This window comes from Adiantum capillus-veneris, chromosome 27, assembly GCF_014529385.1.
Source record: "Adiantum capillus-veneris isolate H3 chromosome 27, ASM1452938v2, whole genome shotgun sequence".
NCBI lineage: Eukaryota > Viridiplantae > Streptophyta > Polypodiopsida > Polypodiales > Pteridaceae > Adiantum > Adiantum capillus-veneris.
This window is the reverse complement of record NC_140957.1, coordinates 8,718,048-8,740,545: the sequence shown is the minus strand read 5'-3', so window position 1 is coordinate 8,740,545 and position 22,498 is coordinate 8,718,048. Positions and strand designations below refer to the sequence as shown.

The 22,498-nt window shown below is 43.1% G+C and overlaps 1 pseudogene; it reads left to right on the top strand.

Moving 5' to 3' along the window:
• Positions 1-656: 656 nt before the first annotated feature.
• Positions 657-1,244, top strand: LOC147421475 (uncharacterized; annotated as a pseudogene).
• The last annotated feature ends 21,254 nt before the right edge of the window (positions 1,245-22,498 follow it).

Sequence of the window (22,498 nt, the reverse complement as noted above, 5' to 3'; positions counted from 1 at the left end):
CAAGGGTGTGTCACTCACCGCTCTACGCTATCGTCGTGAAGGATCCCCATGTCCACAAAGAGGAAGAAGCTAGTTGTCATCGCTCAACCACCTCGTCGTCGTCGCTCGTGCCAACGCCAAGCTCAATCACATACACACACTCTCTCTCTCTCTCACACACACACACACTAACGCACACAAGAATGCAATAACACAAGTAGAGAAGGAGTGGAGGAGCAAGAGCACTTTGTATTAGCACTTGAGAGAATGAGGTTTTAGGATTACAATGACTTATGTAGGAGTTGGCCACTTTCACATATGGACATTCACACTTGGGCAGCCATCCCTAACCCTAACCCTAAAAATGGTACAATTGAGAAAACCTCACAAATATAGTCCATGATCCTCAAAGTGTCTAATGGGACCGACAAGCCCGGCCCATGACTCAAATAACGTGAGAATAAGGCAAACGTCCATTGTGGGTTAACACGGTGTTTGTGTTTATGCTTCCTCTCTCCCTCTATTATTTATGTTGCTAAAGAGGCAATTGAATTCCGCATAATTACCGAGTTTATTCCCAATTTAGTTTCATTGGTATTAGAGCATAAGGTTCTCTCTTCTTTTTGAAGAAGACCACACAGCGGCAAGGCCACAAGTGTGTAGGTGGGATAAGCAATATGGAAGAGCCATGTTTATCTTCACAAAATTTCAATTTTCATGATGGTGAGGAAAGTGCACAAAGCATGCAAGCACTGAGGCTGTTGTTCGCCAAGTTACAAGAAGCTCAAGCTAATCCTCATCTTAAGTCTTCTGTCAACAACCTATTGATGATGAAGGACTTAATGTTGACAAGCACGCGAAGGCTTCCTTCCAGTGTGGAACTTGTACATACGAAAGCTATGGAAGAAATTATGATGGAGCATGGACCTATGCTAGACAACGGTGCTACCAAGGAGCATCCACAAGGTCATAATAGCCGTAAAGGCAAGGCTCTTGAGGAGGGAGAAATACCAAAGGAGGATGAAGCACCTCCTTCTCAAGGTAGGAGGAAGGATCGCATCAAAGAGAGATGTACCAGGAGGTGAAGAAAAGATTCTAGTGATGATTCTTGGTCTTCCAAAAGTGGTCGTAGCTCACATGGACGATTCCATAAGAAGGGGAGAAAATCACCTTCTCCTCCTTCTAGTCCTTCTTCAACATCGACGGATGATAAACTCTCTTCAAGTGAAGCTACATCATCTCGCAAAGACAGGCATCCACGATAAAAACAACATGCCTGGAATAGATTGAAGAAGCTTCGTAAGTTTAAAGAAGGTGGGAAGAGCATCACATTCCAAACCTATGATGGAACATATGGGAACGTAGACAAAGTTCTCACTTTTATACAACAATTTGATGCGGCTTTTGGAGGTGAAGAATTTACCGAAGCTTCTAAGCTTCGTAATGTCACGATGCATCTCACAAAGTTGGCTCGACATTGGTGGTCAACACTCTATGCCCAAAGAGAAGCTCCAAAGACTTGGAAGGCATGTAGAACTACCATCATGAAACGATTTCTTAATGATGATGCAGAGGATCATGTACTCACTGCCTGTCTTAGCCTCAAATTTCATGAAGGTGAGTCCCTCTAGAGCTACATAGAGAAATTTTGGGACACATTTTTCAAAGCTATAGTCTATAGAAATATCAATTTCACTAAGAAGATGCAACAGTTCTGTCCCAGTTTACCCGAGGACATGCGCACTTATGTGCAGGCACTCTGGCCCAAGACTATTGTTGTAGTGATCCACTATACAAGAGTGGCTCACAAGATCTTCAAGTCAAAGTCTCCTTCAAAGGGATACAAGGGTAATGGTAGCTCTAATGCAAAGCCAAGTGCGAAGAAGCAAGCTACCCAGAAGACCTATCAAGGAAGCAACCGTCTCTCACCTGAAGAGATGGCGTGTTACCAAAGAGAGAATCACTACTTTTGATGTGGAACGACGGGTCACTCCTATCGTGAATGTCGATAATGCAACACATGATGGGAGCCTCCCAAGATAATCAATGTCATAGCTACTTCTCATGAAGATTTTCCTGATGCTAGTCAATTGTGTTATCTGTGGGGTAAGATCCGTGATCAAAACGCTTTGATTTTAATGGATCAAGGTTCAACACACAACATAATTTCAAGGGAGCTAGCAGAGAAGTTGGGAATTAAGGCAAGCAAGATGGGACCTCCTCTAGAAGAACAGGGTGCATTCATGGGACAAGAAGTGCTGGTCACACCACTGATTGGCAAGCTCCAAGTTCATGTGCAAAGTTATGTAGAGCCAGAGGAATTTTATGTTGCTCCTCTTTTATCTCAAGATGTCATTTTAGACACCCCATGGTTTCATAGGATAGCCGCTGTTAGGAGTTTTTTGGAAGAAGTGATTGCGCATATGTACATACACATGCATGGTGCATCGAATAAAGAATTGCCCATTCTCCAGAGCCAGGTGGTTACGTGGGACCCACATGTGTACAGGTAGGACAGTGTGTACATAGTACATCGTTTTTCATTATTATGAGTATCAATGTGGTTTTCTATAATAATGAGAAGTTGGTGGGCGTAAAACGTCTCGAGTAAGCTATCAGCGGGCCCACACCATGAGGTAAGCATGTGCGTAAGATGGCATCTAGTGGCGTCAGGAGGTCAAATGGGACAAATCTTGCACGTGGGTAAGTGAGGACACAGCGGGGCTATATTTTAGTGATGAATTATGCAGAAAGGTCATCATGAGGACTATAGTTGGAGGCCACTTCACGTGATTATGGGTCCAACGCGTAGACAAATGGATGCATAATTGAGAAAAGTTAAGTGTCATGGGTGCAGACGGATGCAGAAGGGTGACAGAAATGCACCGCGTGGCCATTTCTTTTGGCCTGTTTGGGATCCGTTTGAGGCCAAACAAAAGGCCAAAATGTGCCTAAGTGATAAAGAAAAGTGTGGACACTAAAAAACCTGAGAGAAGACCAGAAAAAACGTGGAGAGAGGAGGAGGAAAAGCTCCTACATCAGTTTTTGCTGATTTTGGAGCCTGTTTTGGCCATAAATCGCTCATCCGAGCTCGGATTTGAGCACTTGAACATTGTAGGGTGGGATTTTTGGCCATTCCGGACGCAATGGCACTTTCCATTTTGCCAAATTCCTCACTGTTTTCCTGCTGTTTTTGCTGTGCAACTTTCTCCTGTGAGCAAAATCTCTAATTTATGATGTATCTAGCTTATTTCATTCATATTGCGTGAGCTCTTGCCCCATTGGTGTTAGGCCAAGCTCAATTGAATCTAATGTATCAGAAATTTTCCTCCTTTGAGCTGATTTAGTGGTGTGTGTGTGTGTGTGTGTGTGTGTGTGTGTGTGTGTGTGTGTGTGTGTGTGTTGAGTGAGCAAGTGGGTAGTCTCTTTCCTCTCACTCCATCTGTGTATTTCCTGTCTCGGCCAGGTGGGTTGGGTAAGCCTAGTGGTGCCCCATAGTGTGTGTGTGTGTGTGTGTGTGTGTGTGTGTGTGTGTGTGTGTGTGTGTGTGTGTGTGTGTGTGTGTGTGTGTGTGTGTGTGTGTGTATTGTTCCAAGTGTGTGCGTCGGGTGATTATAGAGGCGCTGTGTGTGTTTCCGTCCCGCCCACATATTTTTGGTGCCCCCACTGAGGATCTTCTTCGAGTACCTTCAGCTTCGTGATTACATATCACAGTTTACAGATTACAGGTTACAAGTTACAGGTACAGGTGATTCACACAAGTACAGATGGCTGGAGTAGAGTGATATACTAGCAGGTGGGAGTCACTTGCACTGCAGTGTATATGCATCATTGGGCGCCTCTTTGAGCGCATTGTTTGGTATTGTACGTTACTTGTGGATACTGCCATTGTACGTCTTTGTGGAGCCATACTTGGTTTTATTTGGCAGTCCCAGCCATTTCTGAGATTTGGTTTGGAAGATAGTCATTTTTGAGGCTTGACTATGCGATATTTGCATATCCTTCGTGAGAGGGTCGTGGTGAGGTTTTATTGAGCTGGGGAATTCTCAAGTTTGAGATCCTTTTGGTGATACAGGTGGCTAGAGCACCCTTTTCGTGACCTCGTCATAGGTTATGTACTAGTGATTCCTACTTGATGTAAAAACTACACAAATATGGGTTCCAAAAACAAAGGCGACCAATGCCATCTTGGCCATCAACTCAAAGAACTCCCACCACAAGTCAACCTATGCTAACTGCTTGCACACCCAGTATTCCAATGAGTGTGCTACCAATCGTCAAGGGGAAAGGGAAAAAACATCAATAGCTAGAGAGGTAAACTCATTCCAAAAAATTTATAACTCTACAAGTAGCAGATCCATATCTTTAGCCACAAAATTTTCTTAGATATAAGCCCCTTTCGTATATAGTTGCCAACCACTTGTAACTAAAGCAGTACTAGTGGATGGTGCATCACTAGTAGATTGAGCATTCTATGTAATTGTACTAGAGACTACGTCCTCAAATTGTACTCTGCAATACTTAACCTCCTTAATTGGTTGTCTGTGCATCTTAGACTCATTGAATATCACTTGTGAGCTATGTATCACTCTACGAGATTCCAGGTGCCATAGACAATAACCCATCTTCCTATATATACCATAACCAATGAAAATGCACTTGTGTGACTTGGGGTCTAGCTTCTTCCTTAGCTCTTTAGGCACATATGAAAACACGTCACACCCAAACACATGCAATCTACCATAACTGGGATTTTCACCTATCCACATCTCCTACAGAATCTTGTAATCCAATGGAGCACTAGGTGACATGTTAATGATGTGCACTGCTATCATAATTGTTAGATTTATTCATCTCCAGATGCTTTGCACCCTGTCTATAGGCTCCTCACCACTCACGTGCACTGGCCCTTGGTTGTGGGTTGGCCACCCGTACACCTGCTGCGCAGGGATCTCAAGCACACTTAGGTTTGTTTAGCACATTGCCCATTTTAGACCTATTTTGGTCACATATTCCCCCATTTATATTGGAGGGTCATTTATTAGGTCTGGGCTTTATTTTTGAGGTGGTTTGCCCGACGTGCCCCCTATTCTCCTATATATAGGAGGCGGTGCCCTCTTTCATTTGTCTTTCATCATGTAGAGTTCGCCATCTAGAGTTAGCAGGCTTACTAGCCTTTCACCACCAGCGTTGTCTCCTCTCTCTCACTCTCTGTCTCATGTGTACCATTTGTCTCTTTCTTGTCTCTTTTCGCTGCCCACTTTGACATGGTATCAGAGCTCAAGGGTGCTTGATCACGCATCGCCATCTTCTAGGCTTCTTTGGACGAGTTTCATCGCGAAGGATCTTTACGCAACCACCTGCGTTTTTTTGTCCACCAGCATTTTCCCTTCTCAAGCCAACATTTTGTGGAGTTGATGTCCTTCTGCAAGCCTCTTCTCCATTGCCTACCCCTCCTTTGGATAGCGCCTCTCTCCCACACCTCTACACTGCCAGCATTTTTGGGACATCTACCTTTTTTCTTGTAGCCCAATGTTTTGCACACAAAAGGTCTTCAATACCTGTGCTTTTTGGTTTTGGTCCTTGCTCAACGTGAGTCCTCTTCTTCCCCATCGGAGCTTCCATCTCCTTGGCACCAGAGGCTCTCCATTGCTGTCTATACCAATTGTTGGACTTCCCTCTCAGCTTTGGGACTGTTTCTCTGATTTCCGGTTTGTTATTTGATGCCCCACCCGTCCTCTTGCCCAAACCTCCGACATCCGGTGCCTTCTGACATTGTGTGGAATGCTGAATACTCTGTATACAATAGCGTTTTCAACCCCCTTTGCTCTGTTTTCTGGCATGGAAAACACCTAACCTTTTTCCTGGTCACTGCTCCTTTAGATTCCTTTCCTGATTCACAGGTCTTTACCCCCTACCCGCACTGGTTTGGCGCTTTGATGGTTTGTTTTTAGATTGCATTTCAGCTTTGCTTCTTCTTCTCCAACGTTGAGATGAGGACTTAATGACATAGGTTCTAGCATATTGGATGGATCTCCCATGACATTGAAAATCTTCCCTCCCCATGGCTCTCTTGCCTTCGGGAAGATGCGGGGATTGTTTTGGGACAGGTACATATGTGGATGTGGCTCACTGTGTTTCCCACCGCTACTTCTCCCTCAGTAACCCTCCCTCCCTCTCCCTCAATTTTTGTCTCTCTTTTTGGGATTGCCCTATCCACCTCCTTCATTGGTTCTTGTGTGATAGACCCGTGCCTTTTGGCATGTCATACATTTCTTTTGGACATGGTCTCCTAGATGTGAGTATCCTTTGGCATCTGGATGCCTGCCTCTCCTTGGTAGAGCTTCTTCCTTGCTTCTGATCGGTCTAACGGCTCCTCCACTTGCAATTTGGACGTCTTATGCACCACTTGCATGGTGAAGACCTCATAGATGCTCCTTGCTTTGCTAGTCTACTCCAAGGCTATGACTTCTACATCACCGGTTCTTCTTTCCAATGCATCCTCTCAACCGTCCTTTACCTCACTGCAGTCCATTACTTTCCCACGAGGAGAGTTCTCTTATGTTGCATGTCTTCACAACTTGCACTTGCAGGCTCTCTCTTGGATATTTTGTCCAGACCCCGATGGTGGAAGTGCTCCCTTAAGTTGACTTTCCCAGGATCTCCTCTAGCTCTTCTTGTACAATATTGTGTGTCTGCCATGGAACTGCAGATCACATTGCAACTTATATACCCCTGAGGAGACGACTCTTCTATCGAAAGATTGCAACACATTGCCCATTTAGACCTATTTTGGTCACATATTCTCCCATTTATATTGGAGGGTCATTTATTAGGTATAGGCTTTATTTTCAAGGTGGTTTGCCCAACTTTCCCCCTATTCTCCTATACATAGGAGGGGGTTGCCCTCTTTCATCATGTAGAGTTCACCATCTGGAGTTAGCAGGCTTGCCAGCCTTTCACCACCGGCGTTGTCTCCTGTCTCTCTCTCTCTCTCTCTCTCTCTCTCTCTCTCTCTCTCTCTCTCTCTCTCTCTCTCTCTCTCTCTCTCTCTCTCTCTCTCTCTCTCTCTCTCTCTCTCTCTCTCTCTCTCTCTCTCTCTCTCTCTCTCTCTCTCTCTCTCTCTTGTGTGTACCATCTGAAGGAGTACGAGTGGAAGTGCGACGCGAGAGAGAGTGCGAGAAGAAGAGCACGATGATATGGTGAACTCGCTCTACTGTAATGTGTAGAGCATAGTGAGTTCTTATTAGGTTTTTACAAAAGAACATGTGTACATACCTGGCGGCCCGTCCACTTACCTGGGCGACCACATTGGGCTTTATACCCCAACAACCTCCCACTTAAAGTCCAATGTGGTACTTTAAGTGTGAGAGAAGCTACTATACAAGCTAATATACAAGAGATGTAGAGAAGTGATGTACTACCCTACACCTAACTACTTGCAAAAATGCGCAAAGCTCTCTGAGGGAAGTCCTTTTGTAAGTAGATCAGCAGGATTTTCTGTGGTGTGAACTTTGACAAGCTGAAGTTTCTTATCCTTGAGCATTTCCCTTATGAAATGATACTTCACATCCACATGCTTTGTCTTTGAGTGATAAACTGGATTGCGAGCCAATTGTATAGCACTTTGACTATCACAATATAACACAGGCATCTCTTCTTTGATTCCCAAGTTTGTTACTAGTCGATTAAGCCAAATTGATTCTTTGCATGCCTCTGATGCTGCAACATATTCAGCCTCTGTAGTAGACTGAGTAACACAATCTTGTAATCTAGAACGCCATGATACTGCTCCACCAGCCAATGTAAAGACATACCCTGACGTAGACCTTCGGTTGTCTAAGTCACCTGCATAATCTGAGTCTGTAAAACCCTTTACACTTAGCTCCTGACTCCCATAGCATATACGCATACTCTTTGTAGCTTTCAGGTATCTCAATATTCCTTTCACTGCCTCCCAATGTTTCTTGCCTGGGTTTGACATGTATCGACTTACTACTCCCACTGCAAATGCAATGTCTGGGCGAGTAGCAATCATTGCATACATCAAACTACCCACTGTAGACGCATATGGAGTCTTATCCATTTCAACCTGTTCTTCCTCAAACACAGTACAATCTTGTTTGCTAAGTTTCACATATGGTGGCAATGGAACACTCAATGTCTTTCCCTTCTCCATATTGAAACGTTGCAAAACCTTATCAATATACTCTGTTTGAGATAACCAAATCAACTTCTTTGATATGTCTCTCTCAATGCGCATACCAAGTATATGACTTGCGTCACCCATGTCTTTCATGTCAAACGATTTTTCCATCTTTGACTTCAAAGCTGAAATTTCTTCCAAGTGCTTGCCAGCAATCAACATGTCATCCACATACAAAATAAGGATCAGCCAACTGCCATCCTTAGCCTTCTTTGTATATAGACAGTGATCGAACTCACTACGTTTGTAGCCTTGAGAAAGCATAAACTTGTGGAATTTATGGTACCATGCCCTCGGTGATTGTTTTAAGCCATAAAGACTCTTTAACAATTGGCATACCCAATCTTCCTTGCCTTTCTCAACAAACCCTTCTGACTGCTGCATGTAAATTTCCACATCTAAATCACCATGCAAAAACGTTGTCTTGACATCCATTTGGTGCAACACCAAATCTAATATGGCAACCAATGCAAGAAAGCATTTCAATGTAGTCATCTTGACCACCGGAGAGAAGACTTCATCAAAGTCAATGCCTTGTTCTTGCTTAAAGCCCTTGGCAACAAGCCTTGCTTTGTACTTTGGCTGACTATCATGAGCGGTGATCTTATACCTGTAAACCCATTTACGGGGTAGAGCCTTTTTGCCCCGTGGTAATTTAACTAGCTTCCATGTCTAGTTTTTATGCAGAGCTGTCATCTCTGACTGCATGGCCAATTGCCAATTCCCGGAGTCCTTCATTTGCACTGCTTCCTTGTAACATGAAGGCTCATTGCAATCAGTCAACATGACATAATTCATAGATGGAACAAACCTATCAGGAGGTCGCGTGACACGTCCAGATCTACGCACAATAGGTGGCTCAGGCTCAGCCACAACCTGTGGTTCCACTCTATCCTGTCCTTGCTCCTCTTGAACCCTAACATTTTGTCTTGCACGTGCAGGTCCATCTTCTTGGAAGACAACTCTTCTAATCTCCTCAACCCTCTCTGGTTTAGAATGATATTTGGATTCATTAAAGTGAACATCATTGCTGCAGACAACCTTTCTGGATTCGGGATCCCAAAGTATGTACCCCATCTCACCAGAATTACCATAGCCTAGAAAGATGCACTTTCTACTCTTTGGCTCAAGTTTGTTCCTAAATTCCTTTGGAACGTGAGTATATGCCTCACAGCCAAAGACTCTGAGATGCTTGTATGAGGGCATTTTGCCTGACCATACCATCTCTGGCACTGAATCCTTCTGTAAAACCTTGCTAGGAGATCTATTTACAAGATGAACAGCTGTTGATACAGCTTCAGCCCAAAACCCATTTGGTAGTTGTGCATTAGACAACATACTTCTGACCTTCTCTTGTATGGTCCTATTCATCCTCTCAGCAACACCATTTTGAGGAGGATTGTAAGGAGCAGTAAGTTCACGTTTTATACCTTTTGACTCACAAAAGTCCTGAAAGGCCTTTGAAACATACTCTCCACCATTGTCAGTGCGTAAGCATTTAAGCTTCTTGCCACTCTGATTCTCCACAAGTGTCAAACGTTTTGAAAACACTAAACGCTTCATCCTTGTGCTTGAGAAAGTAAACCCATAATTTCCTCGAGTAATCATCTATAAATGTCATAAAGTAAGAAGCTCCCCCTAGAGATAGGTTAGGCATAGGTCCACACAAATCACTATGAACAAGTGCCAACTGTGTATCTCTTCTACTGCTTTTATGCTTATGTGGCTGCGGTGTTTGCTTACCATACAGACAATGTTCACAGAATTCAAAATCATTAAATGAAAATCCAGGCAAATAACCAGAATGAGGCAAGATTTCCATTCCCTTCTTGGACATATGTCCTAACCGGCTATGCCACAAAGAAACGTTCGGCTGCTCGGTTACATTGATTACATTTTTAGAGACATTTGATACATAAATCATGTAAAGTCCTCCAGACTTTACTCCATGTGCTACTGTCATAGAACCCTTGGATATCTTCCACATATTCTATCCAAAAATGGTGACGTAGCCAGCATCATCAAGTAAACCTGTGCTGATCAAGCTCTTTGTAATTGCGGGAACATGTCTCACATTCTTCAGTGTGAAAGAAGAGCCATTCTGAAACTTCAATTGAACATCTCCAACACCTAAGATCTCACATGTCTGCCCATTGCCTAGCCGAACATGATCTTTAGTGGTTGGTCACATAAGAAGTAAACCACTCCTTGTTTGGAGAGACATGAAGTGATGCCCCTGAGTCTATTATCCAGACACTCAGTGCATTTCCATCAGATGTTGTAAGAAGAGCTCAGTCCATCGTATTCTTCAAGAAGTAGATGTCTCCTGACACTAGACTGTCATCCTCTGCAACAGTGTTTGTCACATTTATTTCTTGAATATTCACTGAGGACTTGTTGTTCTCACCATGGTCTTCAGCTTTCTCTTTGCCTTTTTCTGCTTTCCATTCTCTGCAGTCTCTTTTCATGTGACCCTTCTTGCCACAATGGTAGCATTCTATGTCACTCTTGCCTTTAGAGCTGCGGGACTTGTTACGAGACTGATTCATCTTTCCACCTTTGTACTTTTCTTTGGTCCTTCTCCTGACAACTAAGGCTGTTCCTTTGCCTTTGTCCATTGTCTTTCTATTGTTTCTTCAGTAAGCAGACTTCCTTCTACACCTGCTATGTTCAAACCATCTAGAGGTGCAAAATTACTCAAAGCTGTGCAAAAAGTGTCCCAACTTTCTGGCAATGTGATCAACAGGAACATAGCTCTAACAGGTTCATCAAACTTGACACCTTGAGCTGACAACTGACTATAGATTGTGTTGAATTCATTCAGATGATTGGACATAGATGTCCCTTCTTTCATCTTCAAGTCAACAATATTCTTAAGCCAGTATACCTGTGAAGCTGCACTCTGCTTCTCATAAAGATCACTCAGCTTTAACCATGCTTGATAAGCCGACATCTCGTCTGCTACATTGAAGTAAACGGTTTCTTCCAAAGTCAGCATAATGGTAGAAAGTTCCAATTCATCCATTTCACTCCATTCATCTTCGTCCATATCTTCTGGTTTTATCCCCTTGAGCTTTATAGGTTTTATCTGCTTCTTTTGTACCAACACGTGCCAAATCTGCTTCTTCCACAATGGGAAATTGGTTCCATCCAGCTTCTTGATATTGTAAAGAGCAGTGTCCTGTGATCCAGCCATAGCTACGCTTCACAGTAGTTTACTTTTCTGGGAAAAATTCGGCAGAGTTTCCCCTGTAAACTGACCTCTGAACCAATATCAACCTGTCAAATGAACCAAGAAATCTTCAAATTCTGCAGAAATTTTGGCAGAGTCTCCTTTGTAAAATGGATCTGGTGTACTAAAAACAGACCAAAAAACAGCTCAAAAAACACTGTCTCTCTGACACTGTAAGCTTCGGGTAAACCTGTCCTGCACCTGTACTGTCTCTCACTGTCCTGTCACTGTCCTATAAGCATAGACTGTGACAATGCCTCAACGGCAGTAAAGCAAAGATGCAATCCCAACTGTCTAACTCACAGTCAATACATCCTAGCTGCCTATCTAAGGGTGCTCGAGGGATCGCTCCAAGACCTGTATCACCTAAAGGATCTCAACATTCGAGAATCCCCCAGCTCAATAAAACCTCACTCGACCCTCAACAAAGGCTACAGTAAATCTGACAGTACATAGACTTCCCACAAAGTCATACGTCCACAAATTTCCCACTGTATGTTGTAACCGCTGCGGCGGTTGTTTGCTGCGTGACTCACAGCCAGCAAACCCTCAACAAACATACATCATCTTTGACAATACATCCCATGTGGAAGTACCTGCAATGTCAGGATGAAATCTGGAATATCAAGCAGCAAACACAAGCTACCTGATGAACTAGTGGATGTCGCCTATAGTCTGTGTGTAGATGCGCCCGTGTCGTATGTGACACGCCTCCAAGAACTGTGAGCCGTCCTTCAATGTGTAGACAGCCACAAATCAACACTCTGGGAGTGTCGATATCCTCAGCACCTGGAGTCGTAGGCCGAAAACCCCAAATTTGCAGAGTCAGATCTGCACCCGCTGAGACCACGTAGTCGAAAATGGCCTGCGCAGAACTTTGTCGAAGCCGAACAGTGACCGAGATGACCTCGGAATGAAATTCTGAGCACACCAAGCCCTACGAGCTCTCCCACAAGATTTGGGGCCGTGTCTTTGCCTGTCGAATTTCACTCCAATCTGAGCTGGTGACTCTAGCCTCCTGCAGTGCTGCCCCGAGCCTCGATCTGAGCTCTGATACCAGTTGAAGGAGTACGAGCGGAAGTGCGACGCGAGAGAGAGTGCGAGAAGAAGAGCACGACGATATGGTGAACTCGCTCTACTGTAATGTGTAGAGCATAGTGATTTCTTATTAGGTTTTTACAAAAGAACATGTGTACATACCTGGCGGCCCGCCCACTTACCTGGGCGACCACATTGGGCTTTATACCCCAAGACCATCTATCTCTTTCCTCTCTCCTTCCGCTGCCCACTCTGACAATAATAACCTCTCCCCAAAATTTGTAAGGAATATTTTCCATAGATATCATAGACGTGACCCTCTTTTGAATAGTTCTATTCATACGTTCAGCTACACCATTCTGAGCATGTGAATACGGTGTGGTAAACTATCTCCTAATACCTCGCTTGCTACAGAAGTTCTTAAACTCAGAGGATACATCCTCAAGTATGTTGTTCAACACATTGCCCATTTTAGACCTGTTTTGGTCACATATTCTCCCATTTATATTGGAGGGTCATTTATTAGGTCTAGGTTTTATTTTCAAGGTGGTTTGCCAAACTTTCCCCCTATTCTCCTATATATAGGAGGGGGTGTCCTCTTTCATTTGTCTTTCATCATGTAGAGTTTGCCATCTAGAGTTAGCAGGCTTGCCAACCTTTCAGCACCAGTGTTGTTTCCTCTCTCTCTCTCTTTCTTGCATGTACCATCTGTCTCTTTCCTCTCTCCTTCCATTGCCCACTTTGACAATAATAGCCTCTCCCCAAAAGTTGTAAGGAATATTTTCCATACATAGCATAGACGTGACCCTCTTCTGAATAGTTCTATTCATACGTTCAGCTACACCATTCTAAGCATGTGTATACGGCATGGTAAACTATCTCCTAATACCTCGCTTGCTATAGAAGTTCTTAAACTCAGAGGATACATTCTCGCCAAGTTGTCCGTGCACAAGGCCTTTAGCTTCTTGCTTAGCTGGTTCTCAACCATGGCGAGGATCTTTTGGAAGACACTAAAGGCTTCGTCTTTCCTCTTTAAGAGGTAGATGCACACCTTACAAGTATGTCATGTATGAAAGTCAGGAAGTATAATGCCCTCCCAAGAGACTTATGAGGCATAGGCCCGATTCCTTTTGACTCATATGGCCAAGCCGGCTATGCCACAACTCTATACAAGGTAGCTCGGAGGCAAGATTAAAGCATGATTGCTATAAGGATGCCACCAACGTCTCTCTCCAAATGTAGAGAGAACATGGTGGCTAATCTAGTTACTACTATGGAAGCCAATCTATCTCGTTAGGGGGACCAAGGTTTATAAGTGGTAGTGGATAAGCTTTCCAATGACGGGTTGGCCCTAAGCCTTGGGATGTTTTGAGCATTTATTGGAAGGGATTCTCACCTAAGAATGAGAAACCCACAATTACATTGGGCACTTGGGGACAAACATTAGGCAAGAAATGAACGCAATTTTTGGCCCTTCAAGAGTTGCCATGTCAAGATGTCTTAATAAAAAAATACCATTTCCAAAATATATATTTATTGTCATTGCTCTTATGCTCAGTGTCCTTCCAAGGCCAAAGATCCTTCTCCAATGCCATAAAGAACGGCTGTTTTGAACAAGACTGTAGAGGGAAGACATTGATTTATCTTTTCTTACTTGAGGTTCCAACACCCTTATGAGCTACTACTAACAGCTTTGGACGTTAAGGAGAGCTCACCTTCATTATATACTCAATGATGGATAACTTTAGTTTTGATGATGAGAACGCTAATTCTAATGTTCACGTCTAAGGCGCCTCATCCACATCATAAGCACAAAGCAGAAATATCGGCTTCATGTTGATGGTGGAGTACATGCCTTGAAGAAGAGATGCTAGAATCAAGATGAGAAAGATGCAAGAAGGCCCAATGTAGAGCATCCTTTAGATCCAAAGGACCCTCTAGCAAATGCACCACAACCTTTTATAAAATTATGAGCTACGTTTTTGGCCAAGTAGCTTATCTTTTTTAAGATGAGCTATCTTTGTAAGCATATCAACTATCACATAACTAGAATCATAGCTTGAGGATGTAAGAACTTGTGTAATGAAATCCATTGAAATGTACTCCCATTTTATTTGAGGTACATCAATAAGATGTAATTTTGTTGGAAAAATAAAACACATGTTTAGTATATTTTTCAATTATCACCATCATATATGGAGTCATTTTATCCATTTGGAACTTAACTTAACAATTTTTGATGTTTTTTTAAGATAAGAATGATGGTTTATCTAAGAAATTAAAAATTGCAAACATTGAAATTTTTGCTTTTGAGTTCTTGAGACATTAGCATTAGAATTTTTGATGAACTCAAACTTTTTTATGAATATCAACCAATTGCATCAAGATACATGGTATGAACACATTTGGGGTAGTTAAAACCTTTTTTCTTAGTCCTTGAGTTAAATGTTAGATTCTTAAAATTTGGGAAGCACTACAAGAGGCTATTCATATTAGCGACGCTCACACAGCGACGCTCAAAAAAAAAAATCCCGACGTCGCTATGGGCGTCGCAAATTTACAAGTAAATTTGCGACGCTCATAGCGACGTCGGCTATGCTAAAAAAATAACAGAGAGCTTCCAAAAACTCAGATCTCAGATCTGAGTTTTTCGGCGCCCTCAAGCAAGGAGCAGGTAACGCTCTCCCTCTCTCTCTCTCTCTCTCTCTCTCTCTCTCTCTTTCTTCTCCACACACACACACACACACACACACACACGAGGAGAGGAAGGAGAGCCAGGTATGCTCATTCCCTCTCCTCACTCTCATGTTCCCTTCCCCTCTTTCTCTCTCCCTCTCTCTCTCTCTCTCTCTCTCTCTCTCTCTCTCTCACACACACACACACACACACACACACACATAGTGTTTTTGAGAGAGAGAGAGAGAGAGAGAGAGTACAAACATAAACAAAAACGCACACACACATACATAAACAAAGAATGCACACACACACATTGAGAGAGGAAAAGAGAGAGAGAGAGCATGCATAAACAAAAAACGCACACATTGAGAGAGGAAAAGAGAGAGAGAACATGCATAAACAAAAAACGCACACATTGAGAGAGGAAAAGAGAGAGAAAACATGCATAAACAAAAAAACGCACACACATTGAGAGAGAAAGAGAGAGAAACTAATTTAACGTCGTAGGAAAATAATTAAAATTAAAAGACCTAAAGATCTAGCCGACGAGGAGTTGAACTCAAGACCTATTATTCAAGAGGAAAATGGCATAACCAATCTATCATACTTGGCATGGGTGATAGAAAGGTTATACCATTTATCTCTTTTTATTGGCACACATATCCACACACGCGCACACACACAAGAAGAAGAGAGTTATAACGTCGTAGGAAACTATCCTAAAAGACGTTAAAGATTAGGTTAGATGTAGACTTACGTTAAATTAGATTTAGGTTTATTTAAGTTAAATTAGATTAGATTTAGGTTTATTTTTAGTTAGATTTACGTTTATTTACGTTAGATTTAGATTTATGTTATATTAGATTAGATTTAGGTCTCCATAGACTGCGATGCCTGCATGAAGCGGGTGAAGAAAGCCCTCAATAGAATATAGAGTATTGCTGCCTTCACTCATGGTGGGCTCTGTCGATCCAAAAGTACTGGTGAAATGTCTTCAGAAGATAGGGAAGAAGGTGGATCTTCAGGGCGGCAAGAGTCACTACATCCCCGACAATGACCATCTAGACAACCTCTAGTCATTCAGCAGCAACTTCAAAGTTAGTAACAAGAGGAAGAACGGTCCAAAGGGCCAATTGCTGTCGTCAGATGTGGATGGAGATGAGGCAGCGTCACCGCCGGAAGTTAACTCTCACATCTTTAGTGATGAGAATGCCAACTCTTGCCGAGTTATGTGAAAAATTATGTGTTAAATCAGTTTTAAGGTTCTTATAATCCCTGTTAGTTTAGTTCTTTGTTTTTAATATAACATAATTTACGTTAGATTTAGATTTATGTTATATTAGATTAGACTTAGGTTTATTTAGGTTTACCCACACACACACACACAAGAAGAAGAGAGTTTTAACGTCGTAGGAAACTATCCCAAAAGACGTTAAAGATTAGGTTAGATGTAGACTTACGTTAAATTAGATTTAGGTTTATTTTTAGTTAGATTTACGTTTATTTAGATTTACGCTTATTTACGTTAGATCGAGTCCACGCAAGAATTACTTACGGTTTAGGGTTTAGAGTTAGACGAACAATGAAAAGATCTACTGTGAAAAGATATTAAGATGCTGTGAAGTGCTACAGCTAGAGAAGAGGCAAAGGGGTTTTGTCTACTACATGCAGTATTATGTAGACGTGGGTCTGTAGATTTCTTGTACCCACAAATATAGGTATTGACCAATAAATACGAGATTATAACCCGGTGGTTCTGATCTCCGTGCACCTCTAGACCGAGGTGTGCGGGGATTGGACATGACTAGAGAATGTGAGGTGGAGAGAGAGAGAGAGAGAGAGAGAGAGAGAGATAAGACGAAGGATGCCAATAGAATATAAAATTTGTTGTCCAGGTTATAAGATTTTTATCCTCATTATGAGTAGTGACGAGGATGTGGGACCGTCCAACTGAAACACCTATCTCTCAACGAGGGTCTTATGTCCTTGTAATCAATGCAAGCATGCTGTGCGACGGACAAGACGTGTTTCTTTGCAGCACGTTCGTGAATTTGGCGAGTTCGATCCATCTATTATAGATCAAGTTGTTGCCAATTATAACTCGTCGAACTCTGACGCTGGCCAACAAGCAGCAATCTTGCAATCCAATAGACGTGTTCGCAGGCGCTTTGGTCAAGCAGCATATGTGAGGCCACAAGATGTAGCCTCTGACAACTCGGGGGATGATCATGCAGAGCACATTCCCAACGAGGCAATGTTTGAGCCCGAGATTGATGAAATGATCGAGACGATCATGGATTCAGAAAGGCTTATCTATGATGATATGAAAAGTGAAGCCGATACGCCATTGTATAATGGAGCACGTATGTCTAGATTAAAAGCACTTCTGGTTCTTCTCAACATGCAGGCAAAGTTTGGATGGAGTGACACTAGCGTCACAGCGCTTTTCAGGTGATCTATTACAATTAGTTTACTTTAATAAAACTCTAAATGTATAATGATCTGATAGATTTTTACACGACTGTATCGTATTTTTATGTTGTGTAGATTGCTTAAAGAGCACATACTACCAGCTGAAAATGTGATGCCAGATTCCCGAGATGAAGCAAGAAAGATTTTGCGAAACTTGGGGATGGATTACAATTCTATCCACGCTTGTCCTAATGATTGCATTCTTTTTAGAGGGGAATACATAGACATGGAGAAGTGTCCGAAATGTGATTCCGAAAGATATCGAGTAGATCTCCACGGGACAAAAATTCCACAAAAGGTTTTGCGATATTTTCCTCTGCTTCCTCGCATCAAGCATTTCTTCGAATGTAAGTCCATGGCCGCCCTAGCATCATGGCATGAGGAGAATAAATCTTCGGATGGTGTGCTACGAATTCCTGTAGATTGCGCAGCCTGGAAACATATAGATGGAACATGGTTGGATTTTGCCAGGGAAGCTCGAAATTTGCGCTTAGGCCTGGCTATGGATGGCGTATATCCATTTGGTCAAAGATCAACATCTTACAGTGTATGGCCCGTTGTCATCGTCAACTACAACATTCCCCCGTGGTTCACTACGAAGAAGGGGTACCTATGGCTAAGCTTGATTGTGCCAGGGCGATATAAAGTGGAGAATATGGATGTGTATCTTTATCCACTATTGGAAGAGCTACAACAATTGTGGATTGGCATAGAGGTGGTGGATATGAGCCGACACACAGGACGACGGAATGCTTTGATCAGAGGCATTCTAATGTGGACCATGCATGACTATCCCGGGCTAACACAATGCTCAGGTGATCTATTGACACTCCTCACTCAGACACTGTAAATCTTGTTTTTTCCCATAGTTGATCTATTATCATGTGTATACATGCAGGGCTTCAAACAAGCGGATACAGAGCATGTGTCACATGTGGACCTAGACTAAATGCACGTAGGGCGCCCTCACTGAAGAAGCAAATCTACGAAGGTCATCAAGCGTATCTTCCAGAGAATCATGTGTTACGCGACGGCTTTTTGGGAAGAGAGCCACCAAGGATGTCTGCACAAGCATGATTAGAGCAGAAGGAGAAAGATACTTTGGGAGCCAGAGTTGACCTTAGAAATGTGGATCGTATGGAGCAATATTGGCCGCAAACAGCGTCTAATGGATCGATAAAACTCCCTAAAGCACCATGGATTTTCACAGGAGCCCAAGAACGCAAAGTAAAAGAGACCATTCGATCTTTGCGGACCCCCACTGGCGTAATGCACTCGCTCCGAACGTGTTTTACTAAAGAAGGAAAGCTTACCGGTTTGAAGTCACACGATTGGCATAAAATGTGTCAGGTACGTTCATAGTGGACTATAATATCATTGCATAAAATGTGGACTTTAATATCATTGCTGCACATACTTTACAGTTTATTTTACCGGTTGCCATTGAGGGATGTTTGTCTCTCGACATCCGTAACACAATCGACAAACTTGCAAAGCTGGTGCAATGGATCTCACAAAAGGAGATCAACGTAGACTCCATACCATTCGCCAAACTAAATGTTGCGGAGCTTGTGTGCATGTTTGAGAAACATTTTCCTACTACCATGCTAACCATTCAGGTGCATCTTCTTGTTCACATAGTTGATGAGGTGGAAATAGCTGGCACAGTTCATTCCAGATGGCTGTTCTTCTTAGAACGTTTCATGAAAACGCTTAAGGGATATGTGCGTCAAAAGGCACGTCCGGAGGGTAGCATGGCAAAAGGTTGGTTGGTATTAGAGTTCCTAGTGTACATTGGAGAGTGGCTAGACGGATTTGATAAAGCCCGGGACACGCTATGGCGAACCATAGATGATGAGTGCATATCTGGGATTGTCATGTGCAATCTCAGTGTTGAGAAGAAGATGACGGAAGATCTAGAGGCTAAAATCAACCGATTTTGCATGCTTCACAATCCAGTGATGCAAAAGTGGATTTCACAATATGAGGATGCAAAGCAAGAGCGACAAAGGGCACGAATCGAGTGGAGACGGGGAAGACGACCACCGATGCACTATCCGACGGTTCTGGAGATCCTACCAACCTTCATGAGCTTAAGATGGTTGCACAACCAATTGAAAAGCGCACAACAATGCGGTGACGAAGTGACTGAGGAAGAGTGGGAGTACTCTCGGGGTTGCGCGACCAAGGTAAGTTTGCAATGTACGACTAGCTAGTGACTTTATTTCTAAACGTTTGAACGGCCACTCATAATCTTTGTTCGTTGTAGTATAAGTCATACACAGCAGCATGGTGTAAAGGTCGACATTTTAGGGTGGAACGAATCGACAAAAATCGTTTTACTCAAGATTGTGGAATCATGGCAAAATGTGAACAGTCTAGTCGACGACGTTCCTCTGATGCAGATCCTGTGGTAGCGGAACTCACTTACTTCGGCACGCTGCAAGAGATTTTGAGGATCGATTACAGAGGATTTTTTGTCGACTTGTTCGACGTGCAATGGTTCAAGATAATCATGGAGGGTCGCAACGCTACTGTGCGTAGAGGAGAGTCTGGTTTTCTTGAGGTGGATTCTACTAAGAAATGGACTGACCTAAGAGACACTTTCGTACTACCTGAGCATTGTGAACAAATAAGTATGTAAATAGTTAACATCCCCCTTTTACAAGTTATATGCTTGAAAGCTCTCATGTAAGTTATGTGGCTCTGGCAGGTAATATTTCATCCTACAAAGTCTACATCAAACTGGTGGTATGTCATAGAGGTAGCCCCTCGTAGTGCAAGGACGTATGAAGGCTACCATGTGCCAATCACAACGGCATCAATGGAGGAGATCAGAGAAGATGCTCAATCAGAAGCCGCTACGGTGGTGCCAGACGAGCATCAAGATGCTACTTCTCTATATGGGGTGCATGCAGAGGAGCTACAAAATGAAACAGAGGATATGTGTTTAAACGGAGAGCTCTATATAGATATAGGAAGTTATGCTAAGTTATGCGAGGATGAGAAAGAGATCTCTTAAAGCCACAAATATTGTATTTGAACAATTTTGCTCCGTGTTGTAAAAGATCTGGCTCTCTAAGTACCTTCCATGGTGTATAACGCTCTTTTCTACTCGCGCTCACATCTTTTGATTGAAAATTCTGAGTTTTCGACTTGCCTCTTCTATCACTCAATTCATTGCGTCATTGTATTTATATGCGTCATTACGTCATTGTATTTAATGGTCTTTGCGTCATTGTCTACTCTATTCATTCAATATTAAGTTTAAATATTCGTGTGTTTAATGCAGGTATGGATGATGAGGAGTTTCTTTCTTCTTTGTCACCGCAACAGAGACAGTGGTACGTGGAGCGTCATCGCTCTGGTGCATCATTGCGCGTTCCTACTCCATCCGCATCTCCCTCTCTTTCGGAGCATTCGGCGCGCTCCGAAGCTTCGGCGTCGACGAGACGAGCTTCACACTCGTCTAGACACCGGCGCTCTAGTGGTGGCGGTGGCGGTTGTTGTGGAGATTCCGCCACCGATGCCTCCACACCGCCTCCTGTTCGACGAGGCTCTTTACCCTCCCCTTCTTTGCCCGCCCCCACTCCAGTCACAGCATCGCCATCTACGCCAGGTTTTGCACGGCTGACTGTTCCTAGTAGCTACACACCTCTACCTACTCCGCCAGGAGCCACCCCACTCGACACTCCTCGCTTCGGGGCCCAGACGCCGGTGGAGACACCTGACGTCCGTACCCCCATCGACACGCCGCTAGAGACCCCTGCCGGGACACCCAGGTTCACGCGTCACCGGCCAGAGGGCTTGCCTTACTCCGTCGACTTCAGCGGCGACATCATCATGGATGATGACGGCAAGAAGGTGATTTCGCGCATGCATGGTCTTTGCTCTTAGCTGTTTAAACACTACATACTAAACAAATGGAGTGAAGTACCAAGTGATTTAAAAAACAGAGTTATCAGCATACTTCATGATGAGTTTCCCATTCCAACACGGGATAAGCGCTTCAATGAAGACCTGATGAAGATTCGAATGCGCGAATACTGCAAACACAAGCGTTCCGAAGTGCAAAAAGCAATCAAGCATGAGTGGAACAGGCCAGATTGGCTGGCCAAAGAAGATTGGAAGAATGCGAAGAAAGCAACGCGCGAGAATCCCGACAAGTGGAAGCAACAAAAGGATGCAACCAGAGCGCGAGTAGAGGCAGGGAGCTCGCACCACTTGGGGAGCGGTGGATGGGCATCATTTGAGGCCGATTTTGTAAGTGTTTTCGCATTGCTCTTTATGTTCGATAGTTTAGGGTTTATGAGTTTTTTAATTCTAACATAATGAATTCTTTGTATGTTTTGACAGTGGTCGATGACAGGACGTGATCCCACACCGTACGAGCGCGAGTACGCAGGCAGGAAGGGCTTAAACGCCCTGATGGACATTCTCAGTTCTCGCGACGGAATGGTTAGTATTAGGGTTTACTCTTTTCTATTTTTTGTATTGTTTTATAAATGTCGTTATATGTTTATACTTACTGAAAGCTGTCTTATTGTCTTTTTTTGCAGAATCCGACAAATACGCCGCTTGGACGCGATGAGACGTCTGACTAAACGACGTCAATTTAGCCGTAGCTAGATAGCATTAGTTTAGGGTTTCTCATAGCTTATGTATCATGAGACGGATTTTATACGTCTTTTTGAACCATGTATATTATTACATTTGTCACCGCAGTTCATTTTGCTAATCAATTCTTTATGCCTATGATGTTGTACAATTGTCATTATTACATTTGCCAATCAATTCATTTTGCCTATGATGTGTACAATTGTCAATTTTACGCTTGTCAATCTTGCAAACAATGCGTCTTGTGGGTGACTATTTTGGGTCTATTATCTACC